The sequence below is a fragment of the Balaenoptera physalus genome, assembly GCF_965194825.1.
Source record: "Balaenoptera physalus genome assembly, chromosome: 12".
NCBI classification, from domain to species: Eukaryota; Metazoa; Chordata; class Mammalia; order Artiodactyla; family Balaenopteridae; genus Balaenoptera; species Balaenoptera physalus.
This window is the reverse complement of record NC_138897.1, coordinates 17,497,767-17,523,459: the sequence shown is the minus strand read 5'-3', so window position 1 is coordinate 17,523,459 and position 25,693 is coordinate 17,497,767. Positions and strand designations below refer to the sequence as shown.

The 25,693-nt window shown below is 45.7% G+C and overlaps 1 protein-coding gene across 2 annotated transcripts in view; it reads right to left on the bottom strand.

Moving 5' to 3' along the window:
* The window catches only part of ATP8B1 (ATPase phospholipid transporting 8B1), a 110,770-nt gene extending 88,265 nt beyond the window's left edge, over window positions 1–22,505 (bottom strand). The window contains exon 1 of one of the 2 annotated variants that reach the window (XM_082417949.1): window positions 22,267–22,505. The gene's annotated coding sequence lies outside the window, so the exon portion shown is untranslated. Of the gene's footprint in view, window positions 1–21,008; window positions 21,107–22,266 lie in introns of those variants that run through there. The other variant, XM_082417950.1, reaches the window with a different exon arrangement.
* Window positions 22,506–25,693: the final 3,188 nt, after the last annotated feature.

Below are 25,693 nucleotides of genomic sequence, written 5' to 3'. Positions count from 1 at the left end.
CGTGGTCAGGCTGGGAGATGCGAAGTAAGAGAAGCAAGACATTTCAGGAGAGGAAACCATGGGCGCGAAGGTTCCAAAGCATGGAAGGACACAGGGTTAGTTTAGTTACTGAAGTGAAGGCAGGTGTAGGAAGACGATGGTTGGAGGGGATGGCTGGAGAGGGGGAGTCAGGTGAGACTGTGAAGGCCTTGCAGGTCAGAGGCATTTGAAGATTTGCTGGTTGGATGAAAGGTCACCTTGTTAATGAGGCCTCCCCAGTCATCTGTGTAAAACCATAAGCCCTCACCTCTTTCATCCTTACTCTTTACCCCCCTTGTGCCAATTTATTTTTTGCTTTGCATTTATCACTGATAAATGGCATTCCACTTCTTAATGTCCTTAATGACCAAGGTCTCTCTACATGAGAATGTAAGCTCCATGAGGCCAGGGGACTGTGTCTCATTTTTCTCCCTGCGGTATCCAGAGCTTCTAGCCAGCAGCTTTCACATAGTAGGTATTCAAATATTTGGTGAAAGACAGAATGAAAGAAAAGAGAGAGAGAGCGAGAGAGAGAAAGAGAGAAAGAAAGGAAGGAAGGAAGGAGGAAGGAAGGAAGGAAGGAAGGAAGGAAAGGGAGAAAGGGAGAAAGAAAGAAAGAAAAGGAAGGAAGGAAGGAAAGGGAGAAAGGGAGAAAGAAAGAGAAAGAAAAGGAAGGAAGGAAAGGAAGACAGAAAGGAAGGAAGAAAACAGAGGCAGAGATGGATGGAGGGAGGGATTCTCACTCCATATCATCAGGGTCACAGATGAGGGGCCTAAAACAAACATTAACTGGTTCTTCTACCTATAGAAAGAGATTCTATCAGGGAGCAGTGAAATAGTTAAGCATTCATTTAAAATGAGTATCTACACTACCAAATGTGAAATAGATAGCTAGTGGGAAGCAGCCGCATAGCACAGGGAGATCAGCTCGGTGCTTCGTGACCACTTAGAGGGGTGGGAGAGGGAGGGTGGGAGGGAGACGCAAGAGGGAGGGGATATGGGGATATATGTATACATATAGCTGATTCACTTTGTTATACAGCAGAAACTAACACACCATTGTAAAGTAATTATACTCCAATAAAGATGTTAAAAAAAAATTTTTTTTTAAATGAGTATCTAGTAAACGTGCCAGGACAAAAACTAGACAACACACTGGATCCCAATGAAAGGGATGTAAGCCACCTTCTTCTATGGTTCTTTGAACAATTAGTGCAAAGGATTGGCCGATCTTGTGAGTCAGCATAACAAACCAGCCTACTTCATGATTTAATTCCATTTAAAGCCAATACTACACATTAAGGAAACAAAACGAACCATCTGTGTTCAGCTGAACTCTGCCCGATTGTTCTTTCGTCTCCATTGCAACTTGTTCGGCAGCCCGTCTAGAATTTTAAAGGTAATGACTGTAATGATAGTACCACCTCAATTCATAAGGCACCCTTCTTCTAAGGCATTTATTAGTCTTCAAATACCATGTTAATTAGGCTTCCGCCATTCTTGAACGTTATGATTCAATCACCTTCACCTTGCAGAAGGTTAATGGAGGCATGAAGAGGTTAAGATGTGTGGCAAAGGTCTCAGGGCCAGCTGGGAAGGAGCTAACTCTTGTCCTGACGGCCTGGGACACCATCCACACGATTAACAACAGCTACCACCGGGGTCTCCACCACGGGGCTGATAGAAAGAAACAGGCATAAAACGGCAGGAACAAGCCCATCACTTTCTTCTTCATCTCTGTTCTCAGGACTCATTCCACATCTAACCCAGGGTCATCTTAGTTCCCTAAGGTGACCAGAAGCAAGTCACACACACACACACACACACACACAATCTAATATTTCACAACAAAAAGGGTTCTTAGGGAGAAGTTGGCTGGAAGATAAGGGGAGCAAAGTCTGGAACAAATGATTTTTTTTTTTCTGATCTTTATTTTCATTTTTTACTTTATCTTTTATTTATGTTTATTTTTATTGATTGATACTTATTTTCTGATATGGACAGTTATTTTCACCACCCCTTTCCCCAAAGATCAACGTGATGCTTCATTGTGGAAGTCCCTCAAGAGCAGCCCACCTGGATGTGTTAACTCCTCTCCTGCCCACAGGCAAGAAGACAACGCAGACGGCTCCGCTGGGTCCTGCTATCGTTCTGCCCTATCATTATGCAACATGTTATCTTCCTTTCAAAGGTTCTTCAACTGCTTCCTCAAGTTAATTTCTTATCTATTAAGAGCAGAATCCGTTGGCAGAAATTATTTAAGGTTTCAATCTGTTGCGTATCAAGATTTCAAGCGGAAGTTGAAAGGCAAATCCCACTGCCCCATTTGTGTTAGGGGAAGAAAAGAGATATGCATGTTCACATTTGTAAATGCATAAGACTGTCTCTAGAAGGTTAACCATAAACTCACAATGGCTGTTGCCTTGGGGGAGGGGGACTAGGGTAAAAGGGGGCAGGAAGATTTATTTTACACTGTACATCTCTCATACCTTTTGAAGGTTAATTAAACTGAAAAACAATACGTGGAACAAAAACTGAAGCTTGGAAACTATTTTCGCTGGAGCCCTTCATCAGGAAATAACAATGATGACTTGACATCTTGGCTTACCTACAGTGCTTGGCAACCGAAGAGCTTACTAGATAGATGGTGAGCTCCCTGAAGGCAGGGGACACTTTAATTGTACCTTAAATCTTTGTCCTTGTATTAGTTACTGATTGCTACATAACAACCCCCCCCCCCAAATTTAGCAGTTAAAACACAAGTATTAGCTCAGTTTCAGTGGCCCAGGAACTTGGGCATGGCTCAGGGCCTCTCAAAGGCTACAGTCAAGGTGTCACCCAGGGTGCAGTCCTCTAAGAGTTCACCTGGGAAGGCTCCCAGCTCACTCACAGGGCTGTTGGCGGGATTTGGTTCCTCATGGGCTACTGGCTGCCCTAAGTTCTTTGCCATGTGCATCTCTCCATAGGGCAGCTCACAATATGGCAGCAGGCTTTGCTCAGTGCAAGTCCAAGGATGCAACAGACAAGGGCTTAATCTCAAAAATATACAAACAGCTCATACAACTCAACAACAAAAAAACAAACAACTCAATCGAAAAATGGGCAGAAGACCTTAAGTGCAAGTCCAAGGAGTCTTTTTGCACCCTAGCCTTGGACATGACATCCCATCCCTTTTGCCACATTTTATGCATTAGAATCACATCACCAGGTCCAGACCACACATGAGAGTGAATACCCAGAAACAAAAGCCACAAATTACACTTAATAAGAACCCTGAGACATTGTAGCAGGGTCCCAAATTTTGTCAAAAGTCATTTGAGACAGCTCTTATGGAACAACCATGAGAGGTCTCGCAGTAAAATGAAACCAGAGAGACACAACTTCACTCAGACCAGCTTCGGAAGATAAGAGGCATTATAAGCTCTCACGGATGGAGCTGGGGGGCTCCCAGAAGAGGCAAAGATAAAATTCACAATTAACGTTCAACATCAAAGTTGGTATCAGCTATGGTCTGATGTTCATTTTTTTTTATGTTCACAACACCGTACGTGGTGTTTATATCCTATTCTTTTTGGAATGATTAATTATCAATTCTTAACTTGTGCAATGAAAGAGAAATAAAATACTCAGGTATAATGTCAAACATTAGCTTTCTGTGAAGCCCATCGTAAAGCACTGTGGCATTTAAATGCTAGAGTTCAAAAGCTGAAGAAATCAACTGACCTTGAAGTTCACATATCTGATCCTCGTCTTCGATTATGATGAATCTCAAATTCACGAGCTTATCAGTATATGTAACATAGGTTAAAAAAAAAAAAAGCAAACAAGATTTTTTCTTTTCCTCACTTGAGTGAATCCTTGAAAGGGTTAACAAATATTCAACTTGTCAATTTCTTTAAAAAGTCCTTTTAAAATGAAAATGCGTAAGTTCACCTTGACTCTAAACATAGCTGAAGGTTTTAACAGGATTCACTCTGTAAATGGTTCCCTCTGGCCTGGCTCCCAAGTCACTATGTGCAGCTGTAAGGAACATCCTGTTGTATGTTTACGTATATTAACAGATTCGGGAATATAACAATTAAAAGAGTCAGATCTTATCGTCCTGTTCAACTATGGTAGGCTGGCTTCCAATTCAGGGCAGGGTTTGGGGGGAAGACCAAGAAAACTCGGAAGATGTGTGGGTGGGCGGAAGAGTCACAATTACACAGGCAATAAGGCTTTACAAGAGTTTGCCGGTGATACCCAAGGCCAGAGAAATTATTTCGTTTAAACTCTCAGATACACTTGCCTCCTCCTCACATTTTGCAGCCCTGAAAATCTGTTCATTGGCTTTAGCCAAAGGGGTTGCCTGATGGCAATAATATTGCACACAAGATGTGAAAAACTTATTTTTCCTGTGAACGGTTTTATCCTAAGAGAAAGATGTGGTTTCACATTTCCTTTTCCAGCTCACCAGCCCCTCCTCCTCACCCTAACTGATTAGAAGATGATTTCTAAGTGGTCAAGAGTCCAGTTTCAGCAGCCACGTCCCTGATTCCATCATGATTTGGACAGAAGACAACTTCCTTGTCTCAGCAATGCAAGCATGATTTATGTGGCCTGGCCAACGCTGGCTGTGCAAACAGGCTGCTTTTGGGTCAGCCAGGTGGTTAAAATTCATTAAACAGACTTACAGACCATTCACATAACCACTGCTGGTCAGATGTGAGCCACCTCCTGAACACCAAAAGGCAGGCCTTCAGTTCAGACTGATCTATTTCCAAACCACTTGGGGAACGTCAGAAAAAGAAAAGGGCGAGGACCCAGGAGTGTCTACTTTCTCAACCTCCTGAGAAAGTAGATTGTATTGATGCACAAGAGTTAGGACCAGGTTCCTGGTCTAGGCTAAAATGTAAATATGAATTTCCGTTCTTGCCAACCGATGAGTTATTTTGATCATATTCTTTACTCTTTTATTCTCAAGGCTTTCATACCCATCTGAAGAGCTCTGTTGAGTTTTTATAACACTATCAAGTGTTAAGATCTTAAAATAGAACCACCTATTCTAGAGCCATAAGGGTTATTAGAGAAAATGTCCAAACTCTTCATTTCTACAAGAGGAATTTGGAGCTCAGAAAGGTTAGGGGAGGTGATGGTACTGGACCTGTATTGAGTCTCCCCCCCTGCCCCAGGGTCTCCATCTGTAAAGTGGTGATTAATGGATTACCTAAATCTTCAAACAGTTATTGAATGCCTACTAGGCTATGGACACTTGGGATGAATAAGATATGATGACAGTCTCCTCAAGAGGAGAGAAACCATCACAGAGATCATTACAGTTCAATATGGTAAGGGCAGGAGAGGGTTGCATGCCTCAGATGCAGTGGGAGCTTGAAGAAGTCATACCTGACCCAGCCTGGTACCTGACCGAGCCTGTAAAGTACCCGGGAGGGGCTCCAGGCCAGAAGAACACTGAAGCTGAACCTTAAACAATAAAGAATTGTGTTCCCTCAAGAAAAAGTAAAGGGGGAAAAAGGTGCCCTGCCCTCCCTTTAGAATTCTTGTGAAACTAATGTCCAGCATGTGAAGGTACTTGGTAATCAGCAAATCACTACACAGAACGTAGCTATGCGGTTAAGTGACTGAGTCAAGGCCACTCACAAGCTGATGCTTTTCAGAATCCAGTCTGATGTCTTATTCCACTCATTTATTTCAATCACTTCCCCCAATGTTTATATCTAGACATTTCCATAAATTTGAGTGAGTTTTTGATACACTAAAAGACACCCCATAGACAGCAGACTCTTACAGCATCCAAACAGTTCTCTGCCTTGACTTCGGGTTAGAATGACGCCAGGTGCACCCTGGCTGGGTGATCAGAATCTCCGGCATCAATATATTTCATGCTCCACAAGTGATTCTAATTTGTAGCCAAGTTTGACCACCTCATGTATTGCACAGCCAAGAATGGGCTGCACGCTCCCACCCACAGACAATTCCTCAGTCACCTCTGGTTTATGCATCTCAAGGAAGGCTCCAGAGAACATGAAATCCATTTGTTTCAGTCCGGACTGTAACATGGTTCTTTAAGGAAAACAGATTTAGCCTCTGAATGATGACTGGCCTAGATTAATACTAGTTTGTCTTTTCTGAAGATACACAGGTTGATAGGGCAGGGGGGTGATGCCCAGAAGTACGACAGGTGGCAGAGAACAGACTGTCTGGGCTAAAAATGCCCTACAGAGAAGGCATAAAACAGATAATGGTCAGATTAGAGTGGGAAGAGTGCACCTGGAGGAATGAAGGCATGGAGACGATAATATCTAAGTGAATTCCTGTCTAAGAGAAGTACTACTGTATTTATTGTGGTTCTTTGAAAAGGATGACAGTCATAAAATAGGACGGATGCATCTGTCTCAAAACAACAACTTTTTAATGTTTCTATTTCTTTTAATCATATAGGCAGGTCCATGTAAAATAAGAACGTTAACGATATCAAATACAGAGACTTCCCTGGTGGCGCAGTGGTTAAGAATCCGCCTGCCAATGCAGGGGACACGAGTTCGAGCCCTGGTCCGGGAAGATCCCACATGCTGCGGAGCAACTAAGCCCATGCGCCACAACTACTGAGCCTGTGCTCTAGAGCCTGTGCGCCACAACTACTGAGCCTGCGTGCTGCAACTACTGAAGCCCAAGAGCCTAGAGCCTGTGCTCTGCAACAAGAGAAACCACCGCAATGAGAAGCCTGTGTACTGCAACAAAGAGTAGCCCCCACTTGCCACAACTAGAGAAAGCCCGCATGCAGCAACGAAGACCCAACAGATCCAAAAATAAATAAATAAAATAAATTTTTAAAAAAGATATCAAATACAGCTGGTAGATGCTGAAAATGAAGCCATAAAATACTTCTTGACACGATTCACAGGAAAATCTAAAAGAAAATTAAGTATTGGAGAAAACACGGAAGTCATCTTTTCTACCATTTGTCAAAGGCCCCTGGCTGTTGTTCTTTCATCAGCGTATCTGGTCCTCCCCATCCTCGGTGTCCTTGCTACTCAACGTGAGGTCAGCGACCAGCCGCATCTCCATGATCAAGAGCTCATGAGGATTACAGAATTTCACCACCAACCAAACCAGAATCCACATTTTAACAAGAACCCCCAGGAGATTCACATGTGCATCCATGTTTGAGAAGCCATTGGTCTACACTATAGAAGTAGCCACTTTCTGGAAGGTCCATCCCAGCCATGGGTGGGCACAATCAGGCACCAGATTTTCTTTAAGATCCGCTTAATTTCCAGTATTACCCCCACCCCAATCGGAACTTTTTATTATTTCCCCAAGTCATTCTTCTGAGGAACCCAAATCATTCCTCCAGATGGCCCTCCAATGTAACCCCTTCTTGGGAACCTTCCTGAACACCCCTAAACTGAGCTAGTAACTCCCTCCTCTGTGCCCCCATAGCCTCGAGTTTCACACACCCCTCCCTCACCCCTCCAGGCTGGTCTCCATTCATTCCCCACCCACTCACTCCCACTAACATTCCACTGATAGTCATCAAACCACAAGCTTCGGCCATTCTGTCAGCCACTGAGCTGTAGTGAGCAGGACAGAAGCTTCCAGGCTCATAGGGCAGCACACCAGTCATCCCATAGATAAATAAAGGGTTACGCTCTTGTGAGTACAAGAGAAAAAGAACAGAGGGCATACATTGGGAGAGACCTATTTCATTAGGGTGGTCAGAGAACGCTCTGAGGAAATGACACTTGAGCCGAAAAGCAAAAGATAAGGAGGATTCATTCAGGGGAAGAGTTTTTCAGGCGAGAAAGCAACAAATGTGTAGGTGCTGAGACAGGAAAGGGCTCGTCATGCTCCAGAAACTGAAGTAGGACAAGAACAGACCTAGCGGGGAGGAAGCAGGGGTCGGAGCAGGCCGGGCCTGGCGAGCCATGGAAAGGAGGTAAATGCTGTTGTAACTGCAATGCTGAGCTACAAAAGGCTTTTGCAGGCGGGTGTGGACGTGCTTCGGGATGAATGGCTGCTCTGGGCTAGAAGGTGGAATATGGAGAGAGGCATCAGTCAGGAGATTCCTGGGATGGTCCAGGAGAGGGAGGGGGTGGCTGGAACTGAGGCGGTGGCAGGTGGAGAGAACCAGGTGGATTCAAGATCTTCTGGAGGTAGAAGCAACAGATCTTGGAGATGGAATGGAAATGAAGGTCAAGGTGGTGTCGTGTGGGAGACAAAGGGGTCACAGCTCAAGTCCAGCTAGAGAGGAGTCGTCTTCTAAACTGGTTGGGGTTCAGTGCTGGATGTGCTGTGTCTGGGGCAGGCGCTCTCAAGAGATACTCAAGTGGAGAGAACAGGCTGGCAGGGAGAAAAAGCTGACTGTAATGGAAAGTCAGCAGAAATCGGCACATTAATAGTTTTTAAAGCCATAGAAATAGAGGCGATTGGGCTTCCCTGGTGGCTCAGTGGTTAAGAATCCACTTGCCTTTGGGAGTGATGAAAATGCTCTCAAATTGATTGTTGTGATGGTCTTACAACTTTCGAATATATTAAAAACTATTGTGTACACTCTAAAAAAAAAAAAAAAAAATCCGCCTGCCAATGCAGGGAACATGGGTTCAAGCCCTGGTCTGGGAAAATCCCTCATGCCGCAGAGTAACTAAGCCCATGTGTCACAACTACTGAGCCCACGTGCCACAACTACTGAAGCCCACGCGCCTAGAGCCCGTGCTCCGCAACGAGAAGCCACCGCAATGAGAAGCCCGCGCACAGCAACGAAGACCCAACGCAGCCAAAAATAAATACATAAAAATAAATTTATTTAAAAAAATAAATTAAAAAAAAAAAGAAATAGAGGCGATTACCTCGTAGAGGGGGAAGCAAGCCTGGGACTGAGTCCTGCAGAACCCCAGCATTTTATGATCATGCCTATCCATCATTTACAGCAGGATTTCTCAGCCTTGGCACTATTGACACTCTGGGTGGGACTTTTTAACGGTGGGAGCTGTCCTGTGCATCGTCTGTTTAGCAACATTCCCAGCCTCAACCCCTAGATGCTAGTGGCATCCCCTACGTTGTGACAACCAAAAATGCCCCCTGGGGGCCCAAATCACCTCTGGTTGAGTAGGTCAGGGATATTTTTGCAAAGTTTTTAATAAACCTGGTGCCTGTTTCTGTCTCAACATGTTCACAGCCAACCCAGGGTAAGTGTCCCACAAATCATGTCAACTTTCTCAAGTTCTGGCTTTGTGGACAAGCACATAAAATTGATTGAATAAAAGCAGACCTAGTATTAAGCTTCACTTTGCTCCATCTCATGGAAAACAATTGTTATACTAACCCCAAAATACTTTCCAGATCCTGAAAACTCATTATCTTTTGACGATAACGTAAACCCAAACCAGAACAGTGAGTGAATATAGGCATTAGCTGTTTTCCCTTGGATGCAAATATTTTCTAGTTCAGAGTTATAGAATGATCTAGAAGTTTCCAAGTATCATTAGTAAAAAGATCTCTAACCCAGACCAAGATGTCACAAGAGTCCATTTTTCCCGAATAGGAGCTAACTAAAAATAATCCCCGGTATTATGTGGCATTTGCAAAAGAATGGCAATAAGTTACAAAAGGCGGGACCAAAATCTTAAAATATCTATTTTTGTGTGTGACTATTTTGCTAAGTAATAAGGTCCAAGAACTTGGTTGGTCTCATCTGGCATCTTTCTAAAAGAATGAAAGCCATAAAATTCATGTGATCAGGCTATAGTGGGTTCTTTTTATGCCAGGGTCACTGCAAAAACCACCAACTTAATACACAAGATATAATTGTATTTAGAACAGCTCCTACAATTTAAGCACTGTGCTGGGGGCCGGGCTACAACATGAGTGAACCTTAAAAAGGGGCTCTTCTCACCGAGGTGACAGCCTCGTGCAAGAGACAAACAGACCAGCAATCACGATAGCGTTCAGGGATGACACACCCCTGGGCCACATCCTTCCTGCTTCTCGCCTGCTTGAGGCGTCGTCACCAAGGAATCCTAACACATTCTTCCCTGCCGTGGCTGGACATTGCCTTGGAATCCTACTCATCCAATACCTCTACTAGGCCAGTGAGTCTCAACCTGCAGCGTCATCAGAACCATCTGGAAGTTTTGTTGAGCCACAGAATGCTGGGTCCCACTTCCTGAGTTGCTGATTCAGTAAGTCTGGGTGGGACCCTCAGCTGTGTTGCTGCTGCTGCTTCTGGGACCATACTTTGAAAACCAGTATCTAGGCAACTACTACGCATCAAGCCAAGTTGGCATGTGAAATAAAAGCTAGCCACCGTCTCTGAGATGGCGTGATCCAAGCTGGGAGAGGAACGCACAGAGAGGGACTGGAGCAAAGGAGGGGCCCCTCACTTTGACCTGGGAACGTGAAGCAGCAGGAAGTCTTCCAGGAGGAAGTAGCACCTGGTCAGCAGGTGGAGGGGGGAGGGGAAAGAGGGTCACAGGTGAAGAACACAGCATATGCAGAGACCCTGAGACAGAGGGAATGTGCTCTGTCCCAGTAGAATTCTGGGTAAAAAGGGAAATGACATTTGTTATCAGGTAAAGTTAGTAGACGCAATTGCATAACTGCAGGAATGAAAACGTTCCTTTTCTACGGAAAGCATTTTAATGATCAAATATTTCACTGTCATCCTTTTTCCTTTTGCGCTGAATGTTTTCCTCCTTAAACAATAGCCCCTGTTTTAAAAGAGTCTATCACAATACCAGGGTTATTAAATACTAATAACCCTGCCATTTGAATATCACTAAGGACATGTGCAAACATGGCATGCTCAGAGTTAGTCTAAAGATGGTGCCTGCAACAGACCAGAAAACAAGCAAAGACATAAAGTAAAAACCTCAGGATCACCTTTTAAGTGGAGACCAATTGAGGCAGAGGTAGAGGAGGGAAGGATCTAGGTGTATTTTGTCATACACCCTATACACATATTAAAAAGCATGATTTGGTGTGGGGTTTTTTTTGGCTGCGTTTGGTCTTTGGTGCTGCACGCGGGCCTTCTCTAGTTGTGGTGAGCGGGGGTTACTCTTCGTTGCGGTGCCGGGCTTCTCATCACGGTGGCTTCTCTTTTTGCAGAGGACGGGCTCTAGGCTCCCGGGCTTCAGTAGTTGCGGCACACGGGCTTAGTTGCTCCGCGGCATGTGGAGTCTTCCCAGACCAGGGTTCGAACCCAGGTCCGCTGCACTGGCAGGCGGATTCTTAACCACTGCACCACCAAGGGAGCCCCATGACATGGTTTTTAGACGAGGCCACATAAGCCATTTTAAATACCCTACTGTCCATGAGAAATTCCCTGACTTTAGTAGAGTTCCCATTAAATATACAACTGGCCCCTTCCCGCATCTGATACAAACACTTTGATCTGTGTGTGTTGGTCCTGCCAACTAGGCAATACTGTATCAGGCTTCCACTGCCATCCTTGTCCATAAAGCAAGGCTAGAGCATTTGCACAGGTGCTTTCTCTGCTCAAATTTAAATGCTTTATTGGCATTAAAAAATAGTTGAAGGTATGATTTCACAAAAAAAGGCCAAAATTAAAAGGCTGACCCCAAGGATGGGAAGCACTGTTTTCATAAGGTTTCCAATGTCCCGGTGGAAATCGTCATACCCAACTCCACACTTCTGGTTCCCAAGGTTACGTGCCTCCAGCCAAGATTTCTGAGTCTATCAGAGCTTGACCTCTGGCCACTCCTGGGTGTCCCAGCAACTGGAAGTTAACACGACCAAAGCTGAATTCTTAATCTTCCAGCCTGCTCCTCTGTCTCTGACATCATTATCTTCCATCCCTTATGTTAGAAACCTGAGAATCACCTGCTCCTTCCCTTCCGTGAGGTCCTCGAATCTGATCCATCACCAAGACCGAGACTCCACTTCTAAAATGCAGCTCCTGCCCTCTGCATCTCATCTCCACGCTGTCATCCTGGCCCAAGCCCCCATGATCTCTCTCTTTCGGCCACTGCAGCAGCCTCCTAACTGGTCTCCTCCCTGCTTCTGGTCTTGGCCCCCTCCCCCCTACCCATTCTCCACATCACAGCCTGAGTTTTCAGCTGAAATCAGAAATCAAATCATGGCACTCCACTGCTTACAAATACATCAATGCCTTCCTATCAGCTTGGTCTCTGCATACCTCACCCCATGCTTCTTAGCCCCACTGTCACTTCTCCCCAGTTATCCTGGCCTTCTCACAGTTCCCAGAACACAGCACTAAGCTCTCACCACAGGGTCTTTGCACATGCTGCTCCTATGGGCTGGACCAGGAAAAGCCTTAACTGGTCTCAACTTAAGAATAGTCTCCTCCAAGAGATCTTCCTGGGCTAAATCTTTTATTGCAGTAAAATACATACAACATAAAATTTACCATCTTAGCCATTTTTAAGAGTACGGTTCAGAGATATCAAGTACATTCACATTGTTGTGCAGCCATCACCACCATCCACCTCGGGAACTCTTTCATCCTTCCAAACTGACACTCTGTACTCATTAAGCAATAATTCCCATTCCCCCTCCCTCCGCCCCTGGTAACCACTGTTCTACTTTTTGCCTCTATGAATTTGACTATTCTGTGTACCTCATATGAGTGGAATCGTACAGTAGTTGTCCTTTTGTGTCTGGCTTATTTCATGCAGCGTAACGTCTTCAAGGTTCATTCACGTTGTGGTGTGTGTCAGAATTTCCTTCTGTTTTAAGACTGAATAGTATTCCATTGTATGGATGGACCACTTTGTGTTTATCCATCCGTCCTTCCAAGGTCATTTGGGCTCCTCTGGGGCCATTTTAAAGTCAGCCCTCGTTATTCTCAGTCATGTCTTATTTCCCTTTAAGTGCTTATTACAGATTCTAATTCTAATATCAGTTTGTTTCATATCTCTTTTGTTCAATATCGACTCCTGCCACCTCTCCCCCAACAAGCCCGTCTAAGTGTCACAAGGGGGTGGCCCCTGTCTGTTTTGTTCATCCTAGAATTAACCACCAGGACCTGGCACGGGACCTGGAGTGTAGTGGGCATTTAATGAGCAAATGTAGACTTTTTAAATGAAAGAAAATCATTAGGCCACTAGAAAGCCACTAGCCTTCAGATTCACTCACAAATTCCACGTACTTTGTATTCAGCTATGAAAGATAACAAATTAATGCGCGTGCGCGCACGCGCGCGTGAATGCGCACGCACACACACACACACACACACACACACACACCCCTTCACAGAGACATATTTAGCTCTCTGGGCACAAACAATTCCCTTTCTAACATTAGTCGATCTATTTGTAACTAACATACATTTCCATTTCCTGTGTTCTTTTCAAGAATGCATCATGTGCAAAAGCAACTTGTGTACTCAGCAATTAAGTAAGAACTTAAATACTGATAAATGCCACAACGTGGACGATTACACTAAGCAAAGCACCAAGGAAACATTATGCCAAGTGAAATAAGTCAATCACAAAAGAACATATGTTGTATGCTTCCTTTTATATAAAATGTCCAGATAGGCAAATACAGAGAGTCAGAAAGTAGAGTAGAGGTTGCCAGGAGCTAAGGGGAGAAGGAATACGAGTGACAGCTAAAGGGTACGGGTCTTCTTTTTCGGGGTGATGAAAAGCTTCTAAAATAGACTGTGGTGATGGCGGTACAACTCTGTCAATATACTAAAAACCATGGAATTGTACACTGTACAAGGATGAATTGTACGGTACATGAATTATATCTCGATAAAACTGTTTGAAACAAGATAACCTATGTGTGTGGAGATGGGGGTGGCCTGCCTGAGTTTGCAGGCTGGAAAAAGCTTGCCCTCCCAATTAGACAATGCATGGCCAGGTTGGGAGGAGCGGGGCAGGGATCACAGCCGTGCCAGCAATTTGGCCGCAGGCCTGCAGGGGGCAGCCTGTTTTCTCTTACAGAGGAGGCCTCCTTGCCCCGCGTACCCCGTTGGTTACAGACCATCTTCCTTCCAATACAAGCAAAGGCCTCTGCTTCCTGGAAATCATCATTTTCTAACACCTCCCCTCTCCCTCCAGCAAAGTAGAACAACATGCTCTGATGATAAACAAAGTTCTCTGTTGAAGTTCTCTGAACCAACACCTTATATAAATATGTGTACCTCTGAAGAGCCTCTTTATAACCTATCATGAGTGATCTGAGCGCACTGAATTGACAGCGTTTTGAAATTCAGATTTCCATTTGCAACCCAAGCTCTGCCAAGAAAGTTATCTTTGGCTCCTCTTTCTCTTACACCCCATATCCAATCTGTCCGGAAATCCTGTTGGCACTACCTTTAAAAAAAATATCCACAACCTTCTCTCTCTCAGACGTCTCACCCTGGTCCCAGGCTCCAACATAGCTCACCTGGTTTAGCCTCCTAAATAGTATCCCAACCCAAGAGCCCTCCCTGGCCTGGTCTCCACACAGCAACCAGAAGGACTATTTAAAATACAAGTCAAATGACAGATCACAACCCTCCAATGGGCAACATCCTGCACCGACTCCCCCCACCCCTCTATCCATCTTGCACAAAGTCACAGCCAAAATCCTTCCGCTCCTAGGAAGCCCTGCACGATGGAGCTCCGCACCTCTCTGCTCTGTCTTCCCCATGCCCTGCCCTCCCCACTCACAGGTTGGAGGAATAGCCAACTACCTGCCTTCATCACACCAGCCAGGCACCGAGTCATCTGTCCCCTCTGCCTGGGACACTGTCCTCACCCCCAGATCTTTGTGATTCACCCTCTCCCTGCTGAGTCTTCACCCAGATACCACCTTCTCCACTCTCCAACTGCATCTTGCTCCCTTGCCCACCCTCCCAATTCCTTTACCCTGTCCAGCTTTCTCTTTTTATCCCCTGCAGCACCCATCTTCAAACATACCATGTAATTTACCTATTTATTATCCACGGTCTCCCTTCCCTCTCTAGAACGTGAGCTCCTTGAGGGCAGGCTCTTTAGCTCCTTGATTGACTGATAGATGCCAAGTGCCAGGCACACAGGATGTGCTTTGTAAGTATCTGTTGGCTGGCTGGCTGTTTGTTTTGGACTTTAAAGGCTAAGGAGGAGGGTCACTCTGTGAAATGACTAAGGAGACAGGAAATTCCCTAGGAGTAGCCATGAGTTTACTTCTCTAGCCATTCAAGAAGCTAGAACTCAGGAAATGAGACCAGCAGTTACTAAGAGTACAGGGTCTGAGCAAACTTTCTTCAGCTTTAAAAAAGAGTGTTGGTCCAAGTGATCTCAAGGATCCAGAACACACTGGATGCTACTTATGTCACCACTCAGAGTCTGAGGTTCTCAAACTGACCTTTGAGAATTTTCACCATGTTTCTCATAGGTAAGGGGGAAAGGCTAAGACTGATTTAAAAAAAACATTCTAAACAATCTCAAACTGAGCTAGACAAAGTATCAAACCGCCAAGAGATTAATATCCTTTTTGTGGCTGGGACTGACACAGGATAGGAAGATGGAATGACACCCAAGAATGGTGATATTTGGGGTTAGTTTGAAGTCTGTGTGTGTGTGTGTGTGTGTGTGTGTGTGTGTTTACTTTTAAAAAAAAGTCTTGCTTTTTAAATATGCAAATCCTTATCTTGGCTAATTTTCAGGGCACCGTATGAGCAAAAACTCACATAAGAGTCTATTGTTCCCTAGAAAATACAGATTAAGATGTCTTTAGCCTAATAGACTGACATCTAATCACGATCGAAAGGGTTCTGGGTTTTATCCTGCTCCACGAAGAAGCACATTAGTACACAGATGCAACATTTGATGATTCTGTCATCCTACAGTCTATTAGTGATCTCTCGCCTTTTTTGAAAGCCTACCTTGAAAACCATGGATTCTACCCTAAGGTAGGAAACAATCTGATTTTTAAGTATTGCATTTTTCAGACATTAAATAACAATTTTTCTCTCATTCTAACCCTGCCTCCTCCAAAAACAATTTTTTTATCTTTAATTCAAGTCAGTTCTGGGGGAAAGTTAAGGATTTTTGCCTCCACTAGAGAATATCCTCCCTGGAAGGCAGCTGTGGTCTGCATAGGTCTCCAGATGGTGGAGCCAGGTCTCCTGAGCTTTTACACCCACCCCAGCACACAGCACGGTATCACCCACACTGCAGGCCAGCACGTGATGATATGCTAAAGGACCACCAGCTTCGTCAGAGCAGCTGCAGGTGAAAATGAGAAATGAGGCCGCCCTCCACGTGTCTTCCACGTAACCAGCCTCCCGGCAGTTCCTCCTGTTCTTATCTCCAAGATGTTTTGGAGGAAAGTGTGATATTAAATACTACATGTCCCTGCCCATCTTAACCACGTTCTGTGAACAATGAATCTCACAAAACTGAATCAGATCTCAACAGCTCCCGTGAAGAAACAGATACTCATATGCCCATGTCTGCAACAGCATTATTCACAATAGCCAAAGATGGACACAACCCAAACGCCCCTCAACCAATGAATGGATCAACAAAATGTGGTATATAGACACACGGTGGAATATTATTCAGCCTTGAAAAGGAAGTGGAAGTAAATTCTGACTCATGCTGTGACAAGGATGAACCTTGAGGACATTATGCTGAGTGAAATCAGCATCACAAAAAGACACATATTGTATGATTCCACGTACATGAGGTACCTCAGAATAGCCAAATTCATGGAGACAAATAGACGTTATCAGGGGCCACAGGGAGGGAGAAATGGGGAGTTACAGTTTAATGAATACAGAGTTTCCAAATGGGACAATGAAAAAGCTCTGGACGTGGGTAGTGGCAGAGCTGCAAGATACTGTGAATACGCTTAATGCCACTGAATTCACCTTAAAAATGGCTAAAATGACAAATTTTATAAATATTTTACCATGATTAAAAGTCCCATGAAATAAACTTCTGCACTAGGATGAGCTCATGAGGGACCCCCTCACCTCCCAATGTTGTTCTGGTACCAAAAACAGAGCATAGATTTTCACTTAGTTCTCACCATCTCAGCAGCTGAAGAACCCTACACTCTTGGTTTCATTGTTTTAACAAAAATTCTGGAGGCTTATAGAGCATCTGCCAGTGCCTGGCTTAGAGGCCCACACATGTATTTCTAATATGGTGGTAGGACCACTCTTTTCCAGTGTGAAATATATAAACCCCGACCTGCCTCCCCACATGAGTGAATATTTCAACCACCGGAGTCAAATGGCTATCTGTTTTCTTATAGAGAGTGTTAAATGTTTCTCCTGGATGCACAGATCTCTGATCTCAGAGAATAGTCTCCGTAGTTCACTGTGTCCCAAGAAGACAGAGTAAAGATTTGTACACAAATCATATCACACTTTATAAAATAAGTAATGCATCCAACCCACGGGAACTTCCCCAAACAGCAAGAATGGGCGATCAGAGACTGTGAGCGGATAACGCTTGGTGCCTGAGTTGTTCCGATGAGGATATTCCAGCTCAACTCAATTTGAGTAAAGGTTAGAAAACTGGTTTCAAATGCTGCCTTGCTCTAAATCAAGCAAACCTCAACTCTGGTGAACAAAAGCCACACAGCAAAGAGACAAAGCCATAAATGACAGCCCTGTAAATAAAGACCAGAGCTGCTAGCCAAAGGTCAGGCTACACGCGTACTTAGTGAAAAGTGCCAGGCTTCTCAGTCATGCTAGGGGGAGGTGTCATCACCACAGAAGGATGGCTCCAGAACAAGGGTGACCTCTGACACCCCCAACCCCAGGAGTCCTTTCCCCAAGACTGAGAGCCAGCTTCCTACCACTGATCTGCCATAGCCTCCAGGCCCAGCTCTCCTTTATTAAATGCAAGTTCACTGGACTTGAAGACTGATAATGAACACAGAGCTGCAGAACTGGGAGTAGCCAGGGCCACCCTCCATGGTCTAAGGCAACCATCTCTCCAGGCAGAGAGGGACAAAGTCCAGAGCAGGAAGAGAGAGAACACCAGATCTACTTTCTTACCAAAGAGGAAAAGATAAAAAAAACACGACTCAGGCCCTCTGTGAATCCCACAGGCTTCTGTGAAGCAAGTAGGTAATCCCCAGCACAGCGCCTGGAGAAGATGTTCAAGCCATTGTTTTAAATGAATGAATGAATGGGTGGATGGATGGGATTGTAGCAAAGGTCTCTGTCATTAGAGATGCTTGCCAGGTGCCACAACTCAGAAACCACGCAGAAAGCACCGATCCTTTAAAAAGAGTCAAGGTTCAGAAACTCCCAAGCTTTGAACAGGGAAGAGTAATTTTTTTTTTTTTTTTTTAAAACAAGAGAACAGAGGTGAGGAAGATGAAAGACAGACAGGAAGTGGGGGGAAAGGAGACCCAGCAGTGCTCAGTATGTCCCCAGGGCCTCCCTCCACTCTGCAGGAGGATAGAATGTCCCGGTGGGAGCAGTCACCCCTCGTGGCTGGGACTGAGTGAGCACATCCCTAGGTCGCTGAGCGCCCTGGTCCTTCGTGCCACCCCCCAGACACCTGGGCCCCAGAACCCAAGCCCTGGATCTGGAAGTTCAGAACCTCGCCCCTGCTCTAGGGGACTCTTTCTTACCAATGCCTGGTGCAAACAGACACCTATGTTTGCTAAATGAATACTAACATACAGAGTGATTCCCGTTTCCCGCATAGTCTAGGAGAAAGGCAATGGCTGCATGAGCCAAAAATATTTGCTGAGAGATGTCAACAACACAACAGTAATAATACTGACTACTTTTAATTGAGCTCTGTGCTAAGCCCTTTTAGATAAATTCTCTCATTTGGAACTCATCACACAACGCTCTGAGGTAGTACTATTACTATTCCATCTTACAGATGAGGAAACTAAAGCTAGATCAATTAAGTACTAATAACTTGCCCTGGGTTATACAGCTAGGGAGCAGTGAGGCCTGGATTCCAAGCCAGGTCACAGGACTCCAAAGCACCTGCTACTAACCCCTCACTGCTGCCTCTGGGTTCAGTCTCCATGGGACCAGTTACCAAACATAGTTCCCATTGTGCATGGTTTTGGTGGCAATTTATTTTAACACGCAACACATTTAGAAGAATTAGGAAAAGTATTCATATGTTCCTAAATAATCAGATGATAAAAAATCCTTTGTTTTCCAATAAAAGTGAGAAACAAGACTGTTTTATACACACACACACACACACACACACACACACTATGATGTGCGTGTGTGTGTATATTTTCTAGACTCTTCCTCCATAATGCCAGCTCTTTGGTGACACAGGACCTCAAAAGATCTTAGACTGGATATTATTTATAGCTGGGCACAGGGATGGGGATTTGGGAGTAAACTGCTTAACAGAATAAACCTATCTTCTTTTCGTGTTATTAAAACTCTTCTGGTAGCAAATTAATTTTTACTTATCTTAATAAGTAACAAAACAACACCTACAGGCATGAATACAATTAATCTAATTGAACGATGCCAACAAACAGACCTGAAAACTCACAAGATACCTCAAGACACCACCAAAAAAAAACACGTCCCAGGAGACTAATCTAGAAGCAGATATAGAAGCAAATTCTAAAATTAAGTGCCTAAGAAATTTTAAAGGCACCTCTCTTTGGAGACGTGGGACATGAACAGACCCCATAAAACTTGTTCTGGTATCTAAAAAGCAAGTTCCTCTGCATTCATAAGAGCATAGGCTTCTTCTACAATGATTGAAACTAAAGAGCAAAGGTAACTAGTAGATTAAAATCTCTCTCAGGTGAGTTATAAGGATCACCTGGATGCCATGAATGTTTAGGAAACACTAAAGTTGAATTCAGACTTTAGGAAGGCAGTAAAATATTTAAAATACACAAAATATCTGGGCATCATACTAACTTTTTAAAATATCCATTTAATAAACAAAACAAGAAAGCAACATTCGAACACCTATTATGTATAAGGAAGGTTCACCTGTTCTCTCATTTAATCCTCAACAACCCAAGAAGGCTGAAAAATATTTTTTCCAGCAAATGAGTAAATTCAGAAAATTTAGGAATTCATCTAAGGTTATACAATTTTTAAAGTAACTAAATAAAATAAGAATAAATGCTAAACATTAAATACAATTTAAAGTAAAAGAATTGAAATCTGTGGGAATCTAAATCCATATGTTTTCCACGACTCCTTGCTTTAGAAAAAAGAGAAAGAAAGAAGGAAAAAGAAAAAAGGAGGAGGGAAAGGCCAACAGATAGGGTAAGAAACATTCCACAGCTACATGCGGTCAGTGCTGTTAGTGCCAAGACCGCAGAGAAATCCAGGTGAAACAGAGCCAGTCCTCAACTTGCTTTACACCTGCAGACAACTTACACATGCATGTTTTCACCAAATTATTTTAAAGGCTCAATTACAAAAACAAGCAAGCAGAAAAACCCCTCCTAGTTCTATCACTAACATGTAATAAGTGCATACTGATATGCATTTTCCTTAAAATAAAAAAACAGAAAGAAAACCTGAAAGTGGCCAAGGCCGCTTTCACGCAGATGGCATTTCCGTTCACTAGTATTAAGCTGTCTGAGTCTTGTTTGGTCCCCAGTAACAGACCAAAGAAATCCTAAAAATTATGAATGTACAGTCACCATAAAACGGCAAAGGAACAAAGGTTAAGATTTCTCACCTAACATTAGAACAAGGAAGCCTCCACTACCTAATGAATACCATTAAGAGGATTCAAAGGAATAATTGCAGGCAGGCAGACTTCTCCCCCAGAAAGTAATCAGCATCAGCTAATAACCGTTCATCATCTTTTGCACAGTATATGCATTTATAATAGGTTTTAATAAGGGCTTCAACAACAGGCCCGGAATTAATGAACGGCATTTTAGGTCCAATACAAAAGTACTCCCCAGACATGAAAATTAGAACTTCTACTTCACATTTTGTGTTGTTTTCCCTTTTTATCTACCCTTGTGTTTACCATCACTGGAGATTTTATCACACATCATTTTTAGCTTTTGTTTTTAAAAGCAGTTAACCTTCCTCTGGAACCTACTGCGTGCTGGGTGGTCTTTCAGTACTCCACCGGTGTTGTCTCATTTCATTCTCGAGCAATGAAGGCAGAGATGTGAAGGCAATGCAACCAGGAAGATGGGAGAGAAACTTTTCTTAAGCCAACAGGGCGGGCCGTTTCCGGGAGGGGAAACTGGCGGCGTCCGGAGCTACCCAAGGACTTCGAGCGCGCCAGGGGCTCCGCGGGCAGGACGAAGGGTTCGGGCGGGGTTGAGGGGGGTCACTAAGCAGAAATGGAGCTCGGGTTCCCCTTCCCTGCACGTATCAAACCTCCTCCCCCGTTCTGCATCCCCTCAGCACCCTCGTCCTCCCCTACAGCTGTTACTTATCAGTGTTGCCAGCCTCCCCTCCCCACCCCCGTCGGGGACCAGGCGCTTCCACTCCCTCGGAGAAGCTGGGCGGACAATTACAAGCTCTTCCCTCACTTGGGGAGGAGTGGGGAAGTGACGGGGTTAAACCACTCGCCGTTCCCTGCAACACCCCTCCCCCAACAAGCTGCCACTCCGCACGCCCAGAGCGAGGTGACAGCGCCGGGCATCAAACTGGGGAGGAAAGGAGATGGCCTGTTGGCAGTGCCATGGGAGCTGGCGGATACGACCCTACAATCACCGGGGAAAAAAGTATCCCTCTTCCTCATCACCTGCCAACCTGCATTAAGGCCCTCGGAAGATGTCTGGAGGGTTCCTGGTCCCGCAGTGGGCGCGGTGAAGGCGACCTCACCCTCCATCCCTCCCTGAAGGTGCTGCCGGTACATTCGGCCCAAAGGTCTTTTTTCGGACGCGTTTGCATCGGCTCCCAAAGGGGCCACCAGCAGAACCCTGTCAAGAGGGACTTCCAGAGGGGCGACAGATATTGCAGGGGAACCAGCGGCGCTCCTCAAGGACCCACAGGCCCTGCCAGGCTTGCTCCTCGGAGCTTAAGCCCGGACCTGAGCGTAGCAAACGAGCGAAGAACCCAAACACGTCCCGCAAGTTCCCTCTCCTCCCGCAGGTGAAAAGCCCATGGCCTTCTCCACAGTGCTGCCTGCCCCACCAGCTGCGTCTCCCCATCCCCGAGGCAGCGAAGGCTCCCGGCACCGCCACCCAAATCCCACCCTTGCGGGCTAAGGAGCCCGAGGGCGCGGACAGCTGCTGCCACTGCATCCCTGTTCCCCGGAGTCCGCCGCCTCCGGGCGGCCAGGGGACCTGCGGGGCCCGCGGGGTGAGGCAGATCAGGGGTCCCGGCGCCGCGCCCCTCCTTACCTGGCGCTCGCTGGGCCCCGGCTGGGGCATCCGCCGGGTGCGCGCCTATTCGCGCGCTCGCTTGCGCACCTGCCCGCAGCCGCCGCCTGCCAGCCCGGCCCCAGCGCTGGCCGCAGCGCTAGCGCTTCATGGCGCACGGGGCTGGCCCGGGGCCCCGGGAAGCGTGTCCAGTTGGCGGCGGCTCCTCCGGCTTTCGCAGCTCTCCAATGGCTCCCCGCCTTCCCCCGCCCCGCGTACGCGCCCCCTTCCTCTGCGGCAGCCCTTTTCCCCCCGCTCCGCGAGACCGACCAAACTGGTTTCTCCGCTCCCGGGTGGTGCCTCTAGTCTCCTACTGGCAGCCGCAGCTGGGGCTGGGGGCGGGCCCGGCCGTCGGCCCTCCTTCTGTTCCTCCCCTGGGCGGAGAGGAGCTGGACGGCGAGCCCCGGCACTGGCAGACGCGGCCCAGGTCGAGCCCCGTGCCCTCGTGCGCCCCGGCGGCAGGGGGGCACCCAGGCCGTGCCCCGAGCGCGTCCCCCGCCTCGCCTGGCCCGCTCTCGGGTCCCCGGACGCTCCCGCCTCCCTGGGGACGCGATTGCCACCCCGCCCCGCCAGCCCCGCGTCACTTCGCCGCCACCCTCGGCCAGCCTGACCGCCGCTTGAGGTCGGTGACCGCGCCAGCCCGGAAAGCTGGCGAGGCCGCGGCTCGCCCGGGACCTGAGCTCCCTCGGTAAGGGGAGCTGTACCCTCTCGATGCCAAGTCACGTTCGGGGACCGGTCACCGAATGCGCGTCGCGGTTCGCCGCGCGGAGAGTGGGGGAAGAGACAGCGCCAAAAGACTTCAAGAAACTTATCCTGTAATTGCAGCAAGCAGGCTTTCGGCTGAAACCAAACGCCCTCACCTTTACGGGTTTGGAGTCAAAAGGAGCCAGGGCGCGGCGTGCGAGTGGTGCGGTGTAATTGGAACTTTTGGATTCAAGTGCCTGGTTGCTAGCTGGTGTCTGGGCGCTTTGAAGCACCCTCCCTTGCACCAGAAACGCTGTTCCGCAGAATTTTACTGCTCACTTGCTATGGAAAAGTCTCTGCGATAAGAATGGAGGAAAGTCAAAGATGAATCAAAGAGTTTGCTGAAAATGTAGTAGGGGAGATAGGACTGAGACAAATAGCAAGTTATCTGCAGATCAGAGAGGCCAAGAGTTCAGACTCCAAACTGGGGGCTTAAGGAAGACTTCATTGACGAGGCCATGCTTGAGGTGGAACTCAAAGAGCCACACTTTCGGGGATCCGGGTTGCATGAGGAGGATATTCAAAGAGTGGTCCACCAATTTGATCTTCAGTATATGAAAGATTCAACCGATGTTGTTAAACACTAGACTGCCTTGGGTTTCTTTTTCATTAGATACCCTTGGTCTTTGAATAGGTGGTGCTGGTCAGTCATTTAATCTCTCTGGGCCTCAGTTTCCTCATCCATAAAATGAGTCTGGACCAGATGATCTCAAATAGTTCCTTCCAGTGCTTATTTTCTGAGCCCAACAACAGAGCAATTGTCCAGAAGCCAGAAAACACAGAGCCTGTTTAGTGACAATAGGATAGACCAGATGGCAGGCAGTGCATCGGTAAACAAGACTAGTGAGGGAATTGGGGCCTGGAAACAGGTCCCAATTGAAGGCAGGCTACAGCGTTGCGGGCTTGCTTTTGGCAGCACCTGCAAACGATTCAAAGTTCATGACCACAGCAGGGACATGATCAGGTTGTGTTTTAGGGAAAGTAAAGGGGAGAGTTTGGAAAAAGGATAAGACTGAAGATTGGGATACCACTTGGTACAGTAGCGTAAGGTGGGCCTGAAGGAGTTGCCGGTGGAAGTGAAAAGGAGGAGGAGCTTCCAGGGACACCACGGAGGAGAAATGGCCAGGGCACAGAGTGGCCAGAACCTGCAGCTGACCGGCAGATGGAAGCATGGAAGATGAGCCAAGTTCTCCAGACTGGGTGACGGTATTTGTAGGAACAAGAGAGTTGGAGGGGAGAGAGGCTGCTGAGAAGGGCAAATGCCAGTAAACCTAGGAATCAAGTGATGACTCCAGACTAAAGGAGGGATCCCTCCCTCCTTGCAGACATCCCAGCAAGAGCTCAATCTGTCCAAGAAAACATTGCATAGAAGAGAAACTATACTAAAACACATCCAATCCACGCCCATGCCCAGATCTGATAAATACCATTCCCACGGCTGCATTTAACATCCCTGTGTAGACACTGAAGATTACAAGCTAGGTTGCTTCTCTTACAGACCATGAGGGGGAGGGGGAGGGGGTAGATGGGGATGGGAAGGTGTGGACGTGTGAGACATGATGGGTGTTGTTTGAAAGATTTATTCATTTAACGAATGTTTGTTGAGTGCCTGCTATGTGCTAGGCACTGTTCTAGTGACTTGGATACATCAGTGAACCAATCAGGCAAATTGTATCTTAAAAGGCAACACATGCTTTGAAAAAATAGAACAGAACTGGCTGGGAGGGCGCCACTGAGGAAGCCTTCTAGGGCGCTGTAAAAGTTCTGTATCTCGAACTGGGTGGTGGTTATACTAGTGTATACACACATAAAAGTTAATCAATCTGTGCACTTGAGATTTGCACACTAAAAAATTAAATAATAAAAAGCAAAACCAGACACCATAAAACTTGAAGAAAACAGAACACTCTTTGACATAAATTGTGGCAATATTTTTTTGATCTGTCTACCAAGACAAAGGAAACAAAAGGAAAAATAAACAAATGGAACCTAATTAAATGTAAAAGGTTTTGCACAGCAAAAGGAAACCATTGACAAAACGAAAAGGCAACCCACTGAATGGGAGAAAATGTTTGCAAATGATATGACCAAAAAGGGGTTAATATGCAAAATATATAAAGAGCTCATACAACTCAAGATCAAAAAAACAAACAACGTGATTAAAAAATGGGCAGAAGACCTGAATAAACATTTTTCCAAAGAAGACATACAGATGGCTAACAGACACAAGAAAAGATACTCAACATCACTAATCATCAGGGAAATGCAAATTAAAACCGCAATGAGATATCACCTCACACCTGTCAGATGGGCTGTCATCAAAAGACCACAGATAACAAATTTTGGCAAGGATGTGAAGAAAAGGGACACTTGTACACTGTTCGTGGAAATGTAAATGGGTGCAGCTCCTATGGAAAGCAGTATGGAGGTTCCTCAAAAAACTAAAAATAGAACTACCATACGACCCAGCAACTCCAGTCCTGGGTATTTACCTGAAAAAAAAAAAAAACTAATTTAAAAAGATACATGCACCCCAATGTTCATAGCAGCATTATTTATAATAGCCAAGGTATGGAAGCAACCTAAGTGTCCATCAACAGATGACTAAAGGAGAAATGGTATACAAATAAATAAATAAATAAATAAATAAATATATGCACACACA